Below are 18,735 nucleotides of genomic sequence, written 5' to 3'. Positions count from 1 at the left end.
CATTAATATTTTGATTTTTCAGGAGATATCATGCGGTGGATGGATAATATGTAAAAAATATTAAGCAGCATATGAATTTTCATATTGCGTAGAGATAACAAAATGAATTTTAAAAAATGTCGACACGGTAATAAGAAATAGCATCATGACAAAGAATATATAAAGACAGTTTCATTTTTTATAAATAAAAATTTGTTGTTCCAGATTTTGAAATACAGCGAAACGTTTAATTAGTATCTTAATATCTTTAAATAATTATTATTTTAGAATCAATTGTAATTGTATCATACGTACTTTTGAATTCGTGCAAGAACATATGTAATTTTGAAGTAGTTATTATTAGGAAACTGTTAGACGCGAACAGTATGCGAAAAGTTAGTATGCAGTGTAATAATTATCAATCAAAACACAAGAATTAAATTCTTGAGGAAAAAATTTCCGGAATTTCTTATTTACATGATTATAGAGAAATCCATAATAAAAAGGAGCTGCTTTCTAATACTTCGCTTCCTTGTAATGCCTACGTTAACAATAACGAGGTTCGACTTTTTGTTTTTAGAGGGATACTGGAAAATTTGAAAGTACAGTACCATTGGGAAGAAAATCACGATATTGAAAACGATATTTGCAAGTAAATTTCCAAAAAATCTGTTTTCAAATTTTCGCTTTCTATTTCACATTAAAAGAAAGGGAGGGCTGCCTTCTTTTTCTGCAAGACAAAACAAACATTCTGAATCTCGTATCAATGAATGATGTCAATAAGTTATTTTTCTTTTCAGATTGAACAATATTCCAGATTTATTCATAATTTCATACTACGCGAAGAATAGACTTTCATAGGTATATAAAGGAAATATTAAGTATAGGAAAACTCTTTTTCGTTGTAGGTGACATATGCTTCACGGTTGAACACATGTATTTTTGAACACATATAAATGAAGAAGTACTCTTATGGAGAAAAAGAATTGATACCTTCGATTGACATTAGATAATGTATATAAACTTATGAACAATCACTATCAGTTTGTATTTTAGGTGCACACGCAGATTTGTTGGAGTTCTTATAAAATGTACTTCCTGTACGAACGTTTTATTCTTCCAAATTTTACGATACTATGTCTCATATAATAACTATATGGATTAAACGTAATATAAATGATCCGAAAATAGACTCGAACGACATTAATTGTCTTTCTATTTATACCAATATCGATAATACAAGTAAAGCTGGAGCAATAGTATGCAAGAATGGACTATTTATTATTTTAAACCAAATCATAGCATATTCAGAATGCACAGTATTATCATGAAATGTAAATGAATCAGTTGTAAACGAACGATTTTACTGTAAAATCATTGCCACCTTTTTTTCATCTGAAATATAGCAGCAATGAGTACATTCTTTTAATATATAATAAAACGAGATATCTTTATAAAGTTACATATGTCATCACTGGTAACTGTTATCTCGTATGACACCAAATATACCGTTAGTATGGAATGATATTTTTATGAAGATATACTTTAATGATAGATTTTATGAATGAAACGTTATATAAGAAAAATTATCTCTTGTTATTCTATGAAGTGTAGTAGCTAATGAAGATTAATTTTACGAAGTATTAGAGCAAAAGAGAATTAAAAAATTAAAAAGATCTAAATAAGATTGTTCGTGTGGCTTAATTATCTCAATTCTGGTACACCACTTGTTACATTCTAACTAATTAGCGCTAAACAATAACTTGCAAATATTAAAGATATTAACACCTTAATATTAACACCTAAAGGTTTTCAGGAAATTTTATAATATTTGATTATTGTATATCTAGTCATTGATTGATAAAATTTCTTGTATAAGCATAGATCGAGGTTGACGTCATACGCAGATTGCATTACAGGTATCGTTTTAATTTATTTTATGGCTAGAATCATTTGAATATTATACGAATAATTATTTCCATTCGAACGATTAATAAATCACGTACCTATAAAAGATATATTATGAAAAAGACGTGACGAAACAAAAAAATATTGGAAATTCCGTTGTCATTAGATCAATTATTTTTGCAATGATTTTTATTTCCATGTAATTACATATGAAATGGGTAATTCATTAACATCTCCTCGAATCGAATATAATTCGTTACACTTCACAACGATTCAAATAATGGACGGGAAATATATAATAACTTTCCTGTCCTTGCGTTAAAATAGTACTGTACAAATCAGATGATACAGGAAATACCCAAAAAACCCAATTACATCCACATTGCATGACAGCACACTTGCAATGGATTTTTGTGATTTCAATGTCACAGACAATGACACAACTAATCAGAACACGTTCGAGGCTATAGACATTGAAATTACCGCGTGTTTAATACGTTTAAAGCATAAATCTAAATTTCACGCGATTATTTCTTTGTACATTGTGAAACTCTTAAATTATCTTAATCGAATAAATAATCCTAATGTAATAAAACATCTTGAAATAGACCTAGATATCTGAAACAGAAACTCGAAGGATAAGAAATCCTAAAAGGTACTAATCCTAAAATAACAAACTCCTAAATAATAAACAAGTGATAAAACCTGTTATAAATAATAAACCTTACCTGGAATAATCAAATCCTAACTAATCGAAAATAAAATAAGGCAAGCAATTCTTAATCTTTCAAGTAATTTTTCCGAAAACACAGAAAGATAGAGAAATTAAAAAGACGCAGCACAAATTGCAGCACAATGAAAGTTTCAGAGCGATGAATACGATCGTATTAAACTAAATAATTTTCAAAAGTGAAATTACACTGAAACGTATATCGATGATATTTGTCATTTCTACGATCTGTTTCGCTTGATCGTGCTTCTTTTCTGATGTAAATTCAATTTATAATACGAACTAAGTTTCCTTTATTATTATTAGTCCTGCGTCTTTTTAATTCGTCACTTCTTTTATTTCAGAACAATGACGGGCTCCAAGATGCTGTTCGGATGTTTGGCGTTAATTGCTTTTCTGCATCCATTAGTTCACGTTTGTACTTCGAGTAGTACAGCTCAAGGTTTGTACTTCGAGTTGTCTTTTTCCATGCACTTCAAATTCCAATACGATCTGGTCACGTGGCCTTCGTACAATTTCGAAATTTTACCTGTTTGGTAATCGTCAATGAAAAAAGAAGTTATGCGTGACCTCAACACATTGAAACAATTTTTATGATTTTTTATTTGCCGGTTGGTCAGCAAGTTAATGGAAAAATTTCACTTAACTATTCGCGTTAATTTCTTCGGTTTAACTTTTGGGAAATGCTTCGTTAGCTTCGGGAATATTCCAACGATTCGTTTTACGTACAAAATAAGCATGATAAATATTACATAACGGTAATGTAATATCGGAATATATTAAAGGTGTAATTTTGTCCGATTAATTATAATTTATTAATAATGGATTGAAAATACAGATATTAGTTAGACAGAGAAACGATGTTTGATTAACAGGAAAACTAAATGCAACGCTCGTATTTACAACAAATAACTTGACAACTATTTGGTAACTCTCTCTCTCTCTCTCTCACTAGCAACTCTAACACTCGACAACACTCGCAACTCAATTCTAACGACTCTATGCTTCGACGTCTCGATCAACTCTGATTCTCGCAACACGCACACTTTTCGGTTCGCCTTGAATAGCGAAACCGTCCTTCTTCTAACGTTGTCTATTGTTTCCCTCATACCTATGTAAGAACTACCAACTACGTGCCTTTAGTCACGTAGGCACTCTTAAATGTAAACGAACCACAGAAACACGACGTACACGGTTTTTCTATTTTCAGCCGATCTCCAATCAAAGCTATTCTACGATATTACAATCGGCCTTTCCTGACAATCACATCTGCCCTCAGATGTGCTCATCAGCGCCGCTCGCACTTACATCACTATCGTCAGCATTCCACCATTTCATGTGATCGGCTGCCGTGGAAGTTGTACGTGGCCCTTCGTGCTCCCCCTCTCGCTGCACTATGTATCGGTCATTTCGCAGGACATTTATCACCCGATACGGTCCAAGAAACTTCGGATGCAGCTTTAGCCCGGGACCCCTCTGCATCCTCTCGATTGCCACTAGATCTCCCGTCCTGTATGCTGTCGCCTTCTTGCGTCTCCTGTTATACGCCCGCATGTTTCGGATTTGGATCTCCTCAATCCGTCTCTTTGCGTCCGCACGCAGCTGATCTCGTTCCTCTTGGAACACCGCGGCCTGTTCGTCCTCGATGCTACTGCTCCTCTTTCGCTCTTCCTCTATCTTCCTCTCCGTTGTTTGTTTACCCATTTCACTCTTGTCAGGGGCTTTGATGCGAAAAGCAAAATTTCATATGATCTCACCAATTTCGGATGTCAGTCAAATCAGTCAAATCAGTCAAATAATAAGTTCGCGTTAATATACACGTTCGATTTTTGAAAAGCTTGTTCAATTTAATAAGAGTCTTGGTAACAGGCTTATGTTTTTAGATCTAATTGGTTGTTTTCATTTACAAGTACCTCGTGTTAAAGTACTCATAAAATGACATTAAAATCAGAAAACTAATAACTGAAAGATTATCATTTTTCCTCTGTGGTAGTTTATATATAACATAATGCAACTAACATGTCACGATTAATGCAAAATAAATAAATTACTAATATAGACATTTTTTTAGTAATTTGTATAATCGTGAAACGAATTGGACTTTCTAAAGGCAAATATTAAAGGAAACATGGAATTGATGCCAAATCTATCACAAATATTATTTATACTACTTATTTGCGCCGTCTGAAGCTTTATACTATATACTGATCTACTACATACTATATACTATAAACTGAATCCTTTGACGTAATCTTAATAGCTTGAAGGAATCTCTAGCCCTGTAAGTGTTTTCGGTTTATGGATGGTCCTTGGAACAATGCTTAGGTTTATTGCGCACTCTTACAAATAACGGAGAAAGCGGGTAGTTATTTTTCCAATAAACAATGTCACCCACGAGCCACGTTGGTAGGAGGCTTCCTCCTCCTATCTTCATTCATTAACGTTGGCTATAATCAATGGGCACCCTCACTTTCCTAACGAAAAGTGTGAACAACGAATCCGCGTTCTTCGTTCAGAAAGCATACCCACACTGAGATTTCCTCTCGTGGCGGCACACGAGAACGCAAATCTCACCACTCGAAACCAACTAGTGTCGGACGACGGCAGCGCAGTGGTTAGCGCCATAGAGTACAAACGTTCGGATCCCGGGTTCAAATCCCGGCGCCTCGTACTTTTCCAAAGTGCGATTTTTCTTCCACGACATCTAAATAAGAAGAAAATACAACAGTACTACACCCCGGCAAGCGACATCTACAGCCAGCAGCCTACAATTATCACGGATATATGAAGGAAGACGGAGAAAAAGAAGAAAAAAAGTGTGTTTCGTCCAGAGCCTGCTAGTGGACTCATCAGTAAGGCTTACCTAGCAGGCTCATGCCTTAGACATAATGGAAGGAGGGGGAAACAAAGCTATGTACATGGCAGAGACATTGAAGACGGATTCCTCCCTCCCAAGGCCGGTCGGATCTCCTACCCTCTCTTGCGACGTATCCCAGTGGAGCGGCCCCACTCTTAATCTAGTTTGGTGGGAAAGGTTCGCGTACACACCGTGTGTAAGAACTATTAAAAACCACACAGTGTATCGCGACTACCTTTCTACTACTTAACCCAAGTCCTATATATTATCAGTCTTAGGTCCGAGGCGGCTCCTGTCACGTAAAGTTGGTACTTGGGTGGTAGTAAGAAGGCTGAGTCGTAACCCAACTACTTATTTTCCTTTATAAAACTTTATTATAAACACTTACAAAATAACACCGAACCGGAGAATAGGGGTTGTATGAGTACAGCAACTAGAAGAGGAACAAGAACTGCCCGAGCTGGGTGAAGTCTCGGTTTATATTCGTTTTGGTTTTAGGATGTTGAGGGGCTAGGTGTAGGTTATGATGTAGAAAAGTGTCCGAAGGTCGGGGGTCCATATCCTATCTCTGATGTGGACGGAGGTGCGTCACAGTCTTGGTGTATGCTATGATGATAAGGTGGTGATGTGTCCAAAAGTGTCCGAAGGTCGGGTGTCGATGTATTATCACTGATGTAGGTTGAGATGTGATTGATGTCACATACCCCCCCCCCCCTCTTTAGATTGATTTTGGTCCTCCAAAATCTTAGTGTTTCCTCAGTATGGAGCGATGGAATTGGACTCTGACTGGTTCGACTTGTACTTGTTCTTCTTCGTCGTGGTATATGCTTTTGCTATTTCAACCTGTGAAGGTTGTTGGCTGGTTAAATTTCGACTACGATTAATAGGGATAATTTGCTAAGTTTGACGAAATGCCGCAGTATCACGTGTTGAATCTTTTGTAGACTTTCTAACAGCCTGTGATATAGAATGAGTTAGTGGTCTTTGAGTAATGGTTTTATACTATCTTGTTGTTTCTTTATAGTTTGATTGTTATCCAGTTGTTCCTTTGATACTTGCATTTCTTTGTTTTGTTTAGCAACTTCTAAAGCCTTTTCAGCATTTACAACTGGTTCTTTTTCCATGCATGTAATTTCTTCTTCAACCAGTACAACTGTGCTTTCCTCTATAGTTCGTGTTTTTGTGTCATTTAGTAAACTTTTCAATTCAATTTCCACAGTATTTGGAGCTTTAGATACCGACTGACTGTCATCTTCTGCATTTTCAATGCCCCAATCATCAAAGATATCCTGAATGACACTTCTTTTGTTAGTTATGCGCACTTTATCTGCTTCACTTATAGATTTATTCCTTCCTTCTGTATTAGCAACATGTATAAGTACGACAATTTTATTATGAATAATTTTCTTTTCTACATTAATTTTATGTGAACTATCAAAAGATCAATCTTGCCATTTCCATTTGTTGTTTCTTGTTATTCTTTTCTTTAATATCAATGTCATCTGCAGTTTCTAGATCACTAATTACTCCTGAGGTAATAGGAGTTATAGAATCGTTTCTTGTCTTTGTATGATTTAATATGTCATAATTGTATTTCTGGCTACAATTTTCAGAAACTTCTTGAGCCACAATTTCTGTTGAAATTACTTCTATAATTGTTCCATCACTTTCTCGTGCTTAACCTATCGAATTAAATTCTTCATTTACAATTTCAGCGTTCTTCATTTCTTTTTGTTCTGTAGAAACATTTTTTTTTCTTCATTGGAATTTACAACAGCATCCTTTTCATGTACAGTTAAAACAATATTTTTTCCGTACTTTCATTCATATCATTAATATATAGTAGTTTCTACAGTCAGTACCATTACTTCTGAACTACTATCAACTAGTTTAGACAAATCTGTGTCTGTATCCGTGAGATGCAATGTTTGGGCTTTATCATCAAAAGTTTCACCAAGTGTTTTAATTAATGCTTGACACTGAGCATTAGTAACACTAACTGTATCTATATTTAACACTGTACAAACGTTGTGTTTCTCAAGTTTTGTTCACCCTCATTTGTATTAAATATTTCAACATCGTTCGTACTTTCTTTATCTAAAGATGTGTCACCTGCATATCTTGAATGATCTCCAATCTCAGTTGTATTCTCTGCTTGCTCTTCTTGAAATTTCTCATCTTTTTTTTTTTTTTTTTTATATTGATCATCAATTTGTGGGTCCTTATTTATTATTTCTTGTTTTACTTCATTAATCGCAGCGTTCTTTATGCTCTCTGTCTCACTACTTTCCTTACTTTAAAAATTTTTTTTTGTTTTTATTTAAATCTGTTACATCACATTTATTTACTACTAAACCATCTTGAATTGTATTATCTGTACATTCCTGTGACTTATTTTTTTTTTTTTTTGATTTTCTAGAATATCATGCACATTCTTTATAATATCAGTTGTTGATTCTGATATTATTGAAGAAGATACATCTACTTTTATCGATGATTCTACTTTATTAATGTCACTGTGCACTTCATCTAGTTGTTCCATAGTAAAACATCAAGATTGTTACAATTACTTAAGAAGTCATGGATTGTTATTTAAATATTTACTGCACTTTTCCATCAATGTAACCCTTTATGGCAGTTTGACATTCTACAGAACACCAATGCTGTATCAGTTTATATTTTTCTTCATCATGAAGTTTTATTATATCACCTAATTCTTCCTGATGTTTTTTTTTCTTTTTTTTCAATTTTCAAATAAGAGTGTGTTTTCTATGTGAATCTTTTAATTCTTGGTTCGCCTCGAGTAAGCGATTATTAACATCTTTGGAAAGTTTTTGGACGTTTTCCAGTTCTTTTATAAGAAAATTATTTTGTTCGTTCATATCTTTTACTTTACCTTCAATTTCTACCCTACGCAATATTTCAAATTTATTTTCATTGACAAGGATCATTTTTCTTATTTTTCAAAATCCAGTTTCAATTTATTAGTTTCTTCTTCATATTTATATCCAAAATCACCCACTTTTTCATATTCACCCTTTAGTTCGTCTAGTTCACATTGAAGGGCAGATTATTTGTCCTTGTGGTTCAAGAACTACATTTTATCTCTTTTGCATCTTTAGCTCCAGCTTCACGTTCCTCCATTGAATTACTAACACATGAATTAAGTTTGGCCTTTTTTTTTTGTTCCAGCAAGTCAACTTCATATTTGTGACTTATGTTATTTCTTCTAATTTTATTGTTAGTTCTTCAATTTGTATTCCAAAAGATTGAACTCTTTTTACGTGCGTGTGTTTTTTTTTTTTTTTTTTTGTAACTCGTCGAGTTGCAATTCTAATTTTTGCACTTCCTCCTTCATGTCCTCTATGTGCTTCTCGAACTCTTGTGTCGTCCTGTCTTTGTCGGAACATTCTACTTGAAGATCAGCGAGTTGATGTTCGGGATCGTAATTCAATTTTTGGTCGTTAGCAGTAATAAGCTCACGTAACTTCACTTTTGAATTTGATCTTGTTTGGTCTTGATTGTGTTTTCGTGGTGCTTGTGGTGTTCTAAAAGTAATCGTCACGTTGCTTGCATTTTTAGTGCACATTGATACACTGCACTCTGCACAGGCAATGCTTTTGCTGTCATGAAATCTCTCTAACTTTTCAGTAACAAAACCTTTTATTTTATTATTTAATTTTGGATCATGCCCCTGGTGGAGATACATTATGTGTTCTCTTTACCTTTATTATGCACACGTTTTCCTTTTGCTCTCAATTTTTCGATCATCTTGTGCTGTTCTATATATTGTGTTCTTATGTTCTTCGCATATAAATCCTGTCGATTGATTTTATCTTTCAGTTGAGGTACATGTTTAATTATTTACCTGTGATTATGATGAACAACCTCAGCGTATTTCCTTTCTCTCTCTCTTTTTTTTTTTTTTTTATGGATTTCTTGATAATCTTTTAGAAGTTGCTCGTTATATTTGGAAAGCTTTCTCACTTCGTCTTCAGCTGTTTCCTAACGGGATTTTTCTTCTTCAAGTCTTTCTGTAATCATTTTTTCTAAACTTCTCCATTTATTCTGTTCTTCTTCGAGTAATTCATTACGTTTCGGTATCTGGCTATCTTTTCCTTTAAAACATTTAATTTTATCAGAGAGTTCTCCTATTTTCAAACTTGCTTCATTTAAGGTAACTTTATGAATTTCCTATTGATGCTTTAACATTTGATGTAAGTCTTCTATTGCCGTTTCACGTTCTTTCAACTCTTCATTAAATTCGTTGTTTAGCATATCCACTCGAGAAATTTCGAGTTCTTGAGCATCGTTTTTTCTTTTAGAAATTTGGCTTATTTTCTCTCGCCTGCTGCTACATGTTGCTGTCATTTTATCAACTTCTTTCTTCTTTTTTTTCTTTTTTTTTTTTTTTTTTAACTTAAAATCTTGATTTAAGGTTTGTGTTTCCCTATATGATTTATTATTATTAACTAGTTCAACATTATTTTCAGTAGATTTTTTTTCGCGTGATTTTTATACTTATTTAAATAGTTTAACATGACCAAATGCATCGTACGTCAGATATACCATTTTTAATAAATTGTCGCCTTTACAACTCGAGTTACCTCTGAACGAGTCGCATGATTGATCAATAAGCCATGAGTAATTATGCAAATTCAGTTTTTTTTTCATCTATTTATTTGAATATTATAACAAAGACTTTACATTGAATATTTTATTAAAATTGTAAGTTTTTCATAAACGCTTCAAAAGCCACAGTCTATTGATCAGCTCCTCTATCCTTTCTCTTTCTTCTCACTAAAATAGATAAATTCCTAATGTAGTTTGTGGATAATATTTTTTTTTTTTCTAAAGCAAATCACATTTATCATCTGATATATTTTTTGAAATAATTTCTGTCTGTACATTTTCTTCTTTTTTCTTACTCCTCTTTCTCTTTCTAATGAATTCTTTTTATTCCGTAAAATAGTTTTTGTATATTCAATTTTGTTAAGTGCAATCCTTATTTCTGATAACTTACTTTTATTAGATAATTCTTGTGAATCTTCTACTACATCTTCCATATCATTTTGAGTGCGGCTTCTACCTTCAGTAAATTTAATATCTTGAACCGTATCATTAATTTCAATAGCTCTTTCGGTATCAAGTAAATCGCACTTATTATTTAATATACCTTTTGAATTGACTTCTGTCTCTGCAGTTTCTTCTTTTGTATCTTCTTCGAGTTTTCTTTGTTCTTCTAATCCACCCTTCTCATTTTGTAGGATCTTCCTTGTATTTTCATCTTCTTTAACTTTGACTTTATCCGATCTCCTAGGTCTGCCTCTATGTTTCGCTTCATCAGTTGCTATTACACCCGTTACTGCATTATCATTTTCTACAGATTTATACCTATCGCTATCACTAGCTGTGTTCGTTAAAAGAACTTCCCTTCGTTGACGAGTATCAGTTGTTTCGTTTTCATTATCTGAAATTGATTTTTGTTTAACACCTCTTTTTTCTTCTTTGGCAAATTTATTTTCTATATTTTCCGATGCCTTTTGTTTATTAATTATTTCAGACTTGTCTTCGATTAATTTCGTCTTTAAAGCGCTTCGCAAAATTTTATTTGTGTTTGATTGTCTGGTTTGATTATAAACAATTTCTTCAAATTTTGGCGAAGTAGCAGGCTTTGCAGCAACATTATAACGACTGCTCCGTTTACTACTATCTAACATAGATGGAGATGGATTCTTGTCATCTTTATTCTCTAAAGACTTCTCTTGTGTATTAGCATCTAAATTTCTCGACATAAGATCTGCTGAAGTTTTTGATTCTGTAGTGTCACACGCATTTTTCGCTGTCATCATTTGGTCTTCTTCTATAAGCAAATGTTCATTATTGTAAGCATTATCTCTTGCTTTTTGTATGGATTCTAATGATATATTTTGTTCAACGTTGTCTATTGATTTTGTATCATTTTCAGCAGTTGATTTACTAACTGCTTCTAATTCCTTCGTTTCAATTTGGTTTTCTTTATTTGTATCGCCGTCCAAAATATTTCTCATTGAAATATTATCCTTCTTATTATGATCTTTTTCTGCTTCTCCTAAACTTTTACTTTTTTTGTCAAACCATTCTTGTAAATTTTGAGTATCTTGTGACGAAGATGGTGACAAATCATTATACAATACTGCAATATCTTCTTTCCTTCGTTTCACAGACTCATTCTGGTATTCTGTTGAGCTATTGACATCAAACATTAAGTCTGTTTTAATGAAAATATAATCCTGTGAAGCGGTGTCAATTGATACTTTCTTTTCATAAGAATTTTCTACATTAGACTGCAATTCTTTTGAAAATTCTTTCAAAACCATTTCTTCATTTCCTACAGTAACGTCTGTTTTCTCCAAGCTATTGTTCAAATTATTAGAAACTAAACTACCCTGATAACTCCGACTAGTCGCTGCTTTAATAGTCTCCTTTAACAGTTTTCTTAACTTGATTTCGTTCTGCTTCTGCATAGCGTCTAGTATGGCCCGAATACTTGGATCCACACCAGTAGCCATAGGGCTAACAGAAGATGTGTCTTCTGATTTTTTGCTCATAGTGGTTATTGTACTGTTGTTGGAGTCTGTACTAGCGAAGCTATTGTGACGAGTATATAATATTTAAAAGAATCCAGTTCTTTACCTGAATATTCTTCTTTTCGTGACCAGTTTCAGTTTTGGTGATGACCGTAGTCCGCTTTCCGTAGAAGTCGTTTTCACGTAAAGTGAGCTGATCTGCAGAGGTCCGCTGATCCCTCAATCGTCAATGATGCACGTATGCCGAAATGCGTAATTTCGTTTCCTTGAAGTTGATGGATCCGGGCACGGATCGCCAAAATGTCACGTAAAGTTGGTACTTGGGTTGCGAGAGAAAAGAAAGCTGAGTCGTAGCCCAACTATTAATTCTCTTTTATCGAACTTTATTATGACTTTGGCACTTACAGTAGAATAACGTTGAACAGAGAAAGGGGTGTTGTACAAGAACAGCAACTAGAACGAGAACTCCCCGGGCTGGGTGAAGTCTCGGCTTATATACACCCTGGCTTGGGGATGTTGGGGGGTTTGGTGTGGATTCCAAGGAGTCCGAAAGTCGGGGTTGGGGCCTTATCTCTGATGGGGACTAAGATGCGTCGCGGCGTTGGCGTCCGACAGTCGGGAGTCGATGTCTTTTCTCTGAGAGGTAATTGGTGTCACACGGTCAACGGGACGAACTCTCCATCTAACAAAGGCATTAAGTAATCCTATAGCTCTCCTTAAAAGAAAGATTTGTAGCGGCACATGGCAGTAAACATTCCAACGGTTTCTGTCCCGTAGCTCGCCACACGCAGATCCTATTCTCCGGGCAGGATGTTTACCAGATGTCGACGCGTCTCCACAGTACGCGATCGGCTAGCCCGAGGACCGTTATAAACACTAATATCTAGTTACCTAAAATCCTTCAACAGATACACAGTCTTTGTCCCAGTTACGGGAAGACAGGAGAGACCTATTTTTCCACGAACGACGTCTCCCACTAGCAACCCTCCCTCAAGGGCGGCTAGCATCCTTTTCTAACTACCGATATGGAGATTGGCCAATTAGCAGCAACGTCAATTTCCCTTACTTTCCGAACGTAGGATGTCCCCGACGAATCCGATGATCTCGTGTCCTTAGACACACCCCGTCATATTTTTCCTCTGGCGTATCACCGGGTCGGAAAGTCTCTCTCTCTTGCGGTCTCATCGACAAAAAAGGATTAACTCCTTACGGTCAGCGAATATTAACACAGAATCCGACTTAGATTTTTTGCGAGTGCGTACGACTACCGTCCCGTTGTCCGCGGATTCGTTATTGAACCTAGGATCATTGTCATTAGTCTCTCGAATATCTAATAACCACGGTTACTTGTCCGGTTCTATGGTAATCGTATTTGCACTAGTCAATGTCTTCTCTATTGCATAACGACAACGTGTAACCCAAACGAAGATTCGTTTCACGCCCCTAACCCTAATTCTAATGTAAACCCGACGTATATATATATATAAATAAATAAGTAATTATAAATTAATATTACCTATTATTAATAATAATTTAATTATATATCTCAAGATAATAAAATATTTATAATTTATATTAATTTTTATATATAAATAATTAATTATATATAATACATTTTTTTCAATTTAAAGTTAAAATATTTATATTTATATTTTAATTTTTTTATAAAATTAAATGTATGTATAAAGATTTTAAAATTAATATATTTAAAATTAATAATTATATATTAATATATACTTATATACAAGATAATTCAATTTTTATCAATTTTATTAAAAAATTTTATTTTATTACGTTAAATATTTATAAATTATTTTAATTTAATTATCTAATTAAATTATTATTAATTAATTATAATAGCAATATTTATAATAGTATTGTTAATTTTTTATTTTTATATTTTAAAATATATATATAATGTACGTATCCATTATGTATTTCCAATGTACGTACAGCAGATACTCACAGGAAAAACCAACGAGACTAATAATAAAATCAATGAATTAGAAAAAAAGAGCTATAGACAAATATCTTATAATATACCGTGGCATAATCTGCAATTTATTATAAAATAATTGATCCGAGCAGTATCAATTATATAAGAAGATGGCTGAATATGTTAGACACTGTCGAATACTAATCAAATATAATCATTTAGTTAATCTTTAAGATTTAAGTTAAGATACATCTTTGAGGAATCAATAAGTGTTTCTCTAATAGCCTAATAGATCTCTTGATAGATCAAACGAAGAAATACCTAACCGCGATTACAGCCAATTGGTACATATTATTCGATACATAATTAATATTTGTATCACGTACAGCGATGCAAGTGGTATTGAAGAAAATAGCTATTTTATGTTACAACTATAACGAGTAAATTTACTCGTTTAACTTGAGAGGAATTAAAAAGGTACCTGACTTTTAAATAAGCATTAAATAAGAAATTTAAATATCGCAGACGGTGATGTAGGTGTTATTCAAGAAAAGAGAACATTTTATTTTGTAATTAGCACGAGTAAATGAACGAATATCGATAATATAATATAATGATTAATATGAATTTTATCTGGCTGATTATTTAAATACCATAACATATTTCACAGTAACGTCATCGACTGCCGTTAGGCTCTTTTCCCTTTTTGTTCAAACTAATTGATAGTCGAAAACTAGTATCAAGGAGGTGTGAATTTAGTCTTAGTTTGTAGAAACTATTAAAATGATAAAAATGGATACCGTATTAAATCGTCGAAGGCGCCAATTTACGATAAAAATTAAAAATTACGATTAAAATTGTTCAATTTGATTTTGTTATAATGGAAAACCCGTCCTTTGCTATGTCAAGAGATCGTTAACGTTTGATTGACATCTCGACACCTTGTCAAGATATATAAGGAACGCGGAAGTCGCGCGCGAGCTCTTTCGTGCCTGAAATTCCGGACAGTGAACATCCAAGAAGAATTTAAATATAAGGTAAATAAAAAAAAATATCAAATAACAACATTGTAACTAGTAATTTATAACGTCTAAGCTATTAATTTACAATACTTGAGAAATTAATTTACAATATTTAAGCTATTAATTTATAACATTTAAGCCATTAATATATAACATATAAGCAATTAATTTATAACGTCTAAACTATTAATTTATAACATTTGTTGAGATATGTATAATTTTCTGTGTTGGACTGGGTTAAATGTGTAGTAGAGATACTTGTATGTGAATATCAGCGTGTGGATGTATGTGTGTGCGCGGCTTCTCGAAAACAGATGAATGTAAACTGTTCAGTCGGTTAACAGTCGGGTATAGAAGAAAGTGCTGAGACGCGTGCAAGTGTGTATCGATGAATATATAAGAAATCGTCCATGAAATAAATATATTACTATTTTAAAATTAATCCTCAGTATAAATTTAGTGTTCTTATAACATTATTTCGACTTCAAAGATCCACAATTCTCAACAACATTTGTGCTATTAATTTATAACATTTAAGTTATTAATTTACAACATCTAAGTCATTAATTTACAACATTTGAACTGTTATTTTATACATTTAAGTTATTAATTTATAACATTTAGGCTATTAATTTACAACATCTTAGCCATTAATTTACAATATTTGAACTATTATTTTATACATTTAAGCCATTAATTTATAACATTTAAACTATTAATTTATAACATTTAAGCCATTAATTTATAACATTTAAGCTATTAACTTTCAACATCTAAGCCAATAATGTACAACATTTAAACTGTTATTTTATACATTTAAACTATTAATTTATAACATTTAAGCTATTCATTTATACCTTCTAAGCCATTAATTTATAACATTTAAGCCATTAATCTAAAACAATTACATCATTAATTCTTAACAGTTATACCAATAATTTATAACAACATTTTCCCATTAATTCAATGTAATTATGCTCTTAATTTATAACAGTTGTACCCTTAATCGGAAGTAACTCTACATTCATTGATTTTAATCAATACCATAAATTCGTAGTGAGTGAATTAAAGATTTATTTTGCTTTATTTTATTAACGAAATCTATCAAGTCTTTGAAGTGCTATTTCATTTCCATATAGCATTATATTTTAACTCTGAATACAGTATTCCATTTCCAATTTCACTATTTCGTATAAAATCTGTGGTAACACAGAGTGTCGATGTATGTGTCACGTAAAATAACAAAATAAAAAAGGAATTTGAGGTAAAAAATAAAAAAAGAAAACTTTATTTTTTTTCTAACATCAATACACTTTACAATCTACTTCCGAACTCTAGGCGTGACTTTCTAAGACAGACTCTTATGATTTTACTTTCGATCGGATCCGATTACTTTCTTTTGTCATTCCTCAACATCCCCACCGTCCATGCATTTGCTAGGCGTCCGCGATCGTTGCCACGTGCTCTTTCTTCTAGAACCTTCGGTGGAAGGACCGTTGGGATGTTGATGGTTCATTAGGCACTTCAGCGATATACATTGTCGCCGAGTGCTTTATCTCTATCGTCAGTCCGTCGGATTTGAAGTATGCCGGTCGTGACATATGTAACGATATATGGTATAACGTTATAACGTATTACTTTACATAATATAACTTTATAACGTATTACGTTATATGGTATGACGTTATAACGTATTACGTTATATGGGACGACCTGTTTCTGTCTGGAGATTGATTCCTAATACAACGTGTGTCCCATTATATCAGCATCTCTAAAGTACAATTCTATGTGATTTCTAGGGAGAACAATACAACCGATCCACACCTTCGTCAGGCAAAACGTTTATCCCGTGACCCTGGCTACTTTCGGCGACCAGTTGTCACCTCGAACCCACTTTTGCTTTCACAAATGTCAAACAATTACAAATGACAATTGCTTAATTACAGTTATGATAAAATCTAGGCTAAAGCATTAGAAGGCTTCCTCAAAATTGCAAAGGGAAGACTCCGGTTTTCCTTTCACCTCCGACATATATAATAACCTGTTAATAGCAGCGTTATCGTCAATTTAACTACCCTTATTATCCCACAAGAAATAAGGGATCGAACGATTCGTGGCGTCGATTAATCAATCGCAACGGGAATTTACGACTCCCGTTGGCGCGCTTCCTCGAGATCGCGTCTCCCCACGAACGTGCGAATTTACATATTTAACAATATATATATGGCGGGTTAATGTTGAAATTTTGGGTGTTTGGGCGTTAATTTTAGTTTCTTTACATTTTTTTCCTTTAGGAATACCTGCACTTTATCATTTATGGAAGTTTTGTTAACAGAAACGAAAAATTTAGAAAAGATATGTATAATCAAGGAATCTCAGGATAGCACACTTAGACTGCAGATTTTTCTGTATGCAAAAGTAAGTCAAAGGAAGAGGATGAAGTTTTCTTGTATAAGGCTTTGTTTTTGCTTGAGCTAGCTTACAATGAAATACGTTCAGTGTGACAGAGTATCGACAACTATTTCAAACTTTAGCTTTAAATACAAAAAGTTTACGCGCAAAAATAAGCTGAAGAAAAGAAAAATGTTTTTTTTCTTGTTTGACGTCTTATCCTGTCTGGCGGTATGGAATTATTCTGGAAAAGCCTGTATATGTACAGAGTATATAAAAAATACACTTATTTGACCGGACCACCCTAATTCTACAACTCTGGATGATACAGTTTTACAAACGTCTACTCATCGCGAGGACCAACTTGACAACTTTTCAAAATAAGCTATGAGTCGCAATTGAACCGTTTTCTGGAGAAATGACGTTGAAATTTCATTGGGTCTTACATCGAGATTATTCGCAACAAGTTTATATTTCGCAGTCAGGTAGAAAGTAAGCAATGTGACATCAACGAGAAAACAACAAGTTTTCGTTAGCAGGTGGGATAGCCCGTGATAAACAGAATGGAGCAATCAGCGTGATTTCACATTATTACAGAATTATCTACTGCGTGAAAAAAGACTTTCAAACAAAGATTCTGATTTTATTAGCTTTCTTTTAGAATAAATAGAAAATAAAATTTGTAAATAACAATTAATCTCATTATTTTAAATAATATATTTAAACTTGTTGAAATTGCAAATAATTTATTTCTGTCTTTTAACATTTAAACAATTATTTAAATGAAAATTTATTTAATAGTGCCCAGTATTGCGCGCAACACATTTTTGGAACAACGAACAATTCGATAGTCGGTAATAGAGATAGATGGCAAAATAATTGGATTTATTGATAAAATGAGGATTAAATTGATTAAAAAAGGTAAATTGATTAAAATGTATACAAATCCTACATATACAAGAATAATATCTTGCACATCATGGTATCCAAATATACTTTCCCAGTAAAATTCCATTTGATCCTCGTGCTAAGTAGCATACGGTGCCAGCAAACGTCAATTTTTACAAAATTTTGCATGAATCAATCGATCCAGAGGCTCCGATCCTCCGAAATCACGCTAGTGGACACTTATACGCCCTGACACTTTTTATACATGCTGTACATAAAAATATACGTATCGAAACTGTTGTTATTTCTATACTCAGAGGTAAGATCAGAGTAGTTATTATTTTATTGAATGGATAAATCTATTACACCGTTCTGAGCCAAAAAAAGCCTTTATTGCACATGCTTACAAAAACTAGGGATAAAAACAAAAAAGCATCTTAAGCCTATCGATTAAA

At 33.2% G+C, this 18,735-nt stretch overlaps 1 protein-coding gene and 1 long non-coding RNA gene across 2 annotated transcripts in view; one reads left to right on the top strand and one right to left on the bottom strand.

Moving 5' to 3' along the window:
- Positions 1-18,735, bottom strand: part of LOC126876382 (omega-amidase NIT2-A-like) — a 398,341-nt gene that overhangs the window by 329,264 nt on the left and 50,342 nt on the right. The window lies entirely within an intron of this gene.
- On the top strand, positions 464-2,484 carry LOC126876397 (uncharacterized). The gene is made up of 2 exons (XR_007694173.1): positions 464-631; positions 780-2,484. It is a non-coding gene; the product is annotated as an uncharacterized LOC126876397 (long non-coding RNA).

The sequence above is a fragment of the Bombus huntii genome, unplaced genomic scaffold (assembly GCF_024542735.1).
Source record: "Bombus huntii isolate Logan2020A unplaced genomic scaffold, iyBomHunt1.1 ctg00000073.1, whole genome shotgun sequence".
NCBI lineage: Eukaryota > Metazoa > Arthropoda > Insecta > Hymenoptera > Apidae > Bombus > Bombus huntii.
This window is presented reverse-complemented; position numbering and strand designations above follow the sequence as displayed.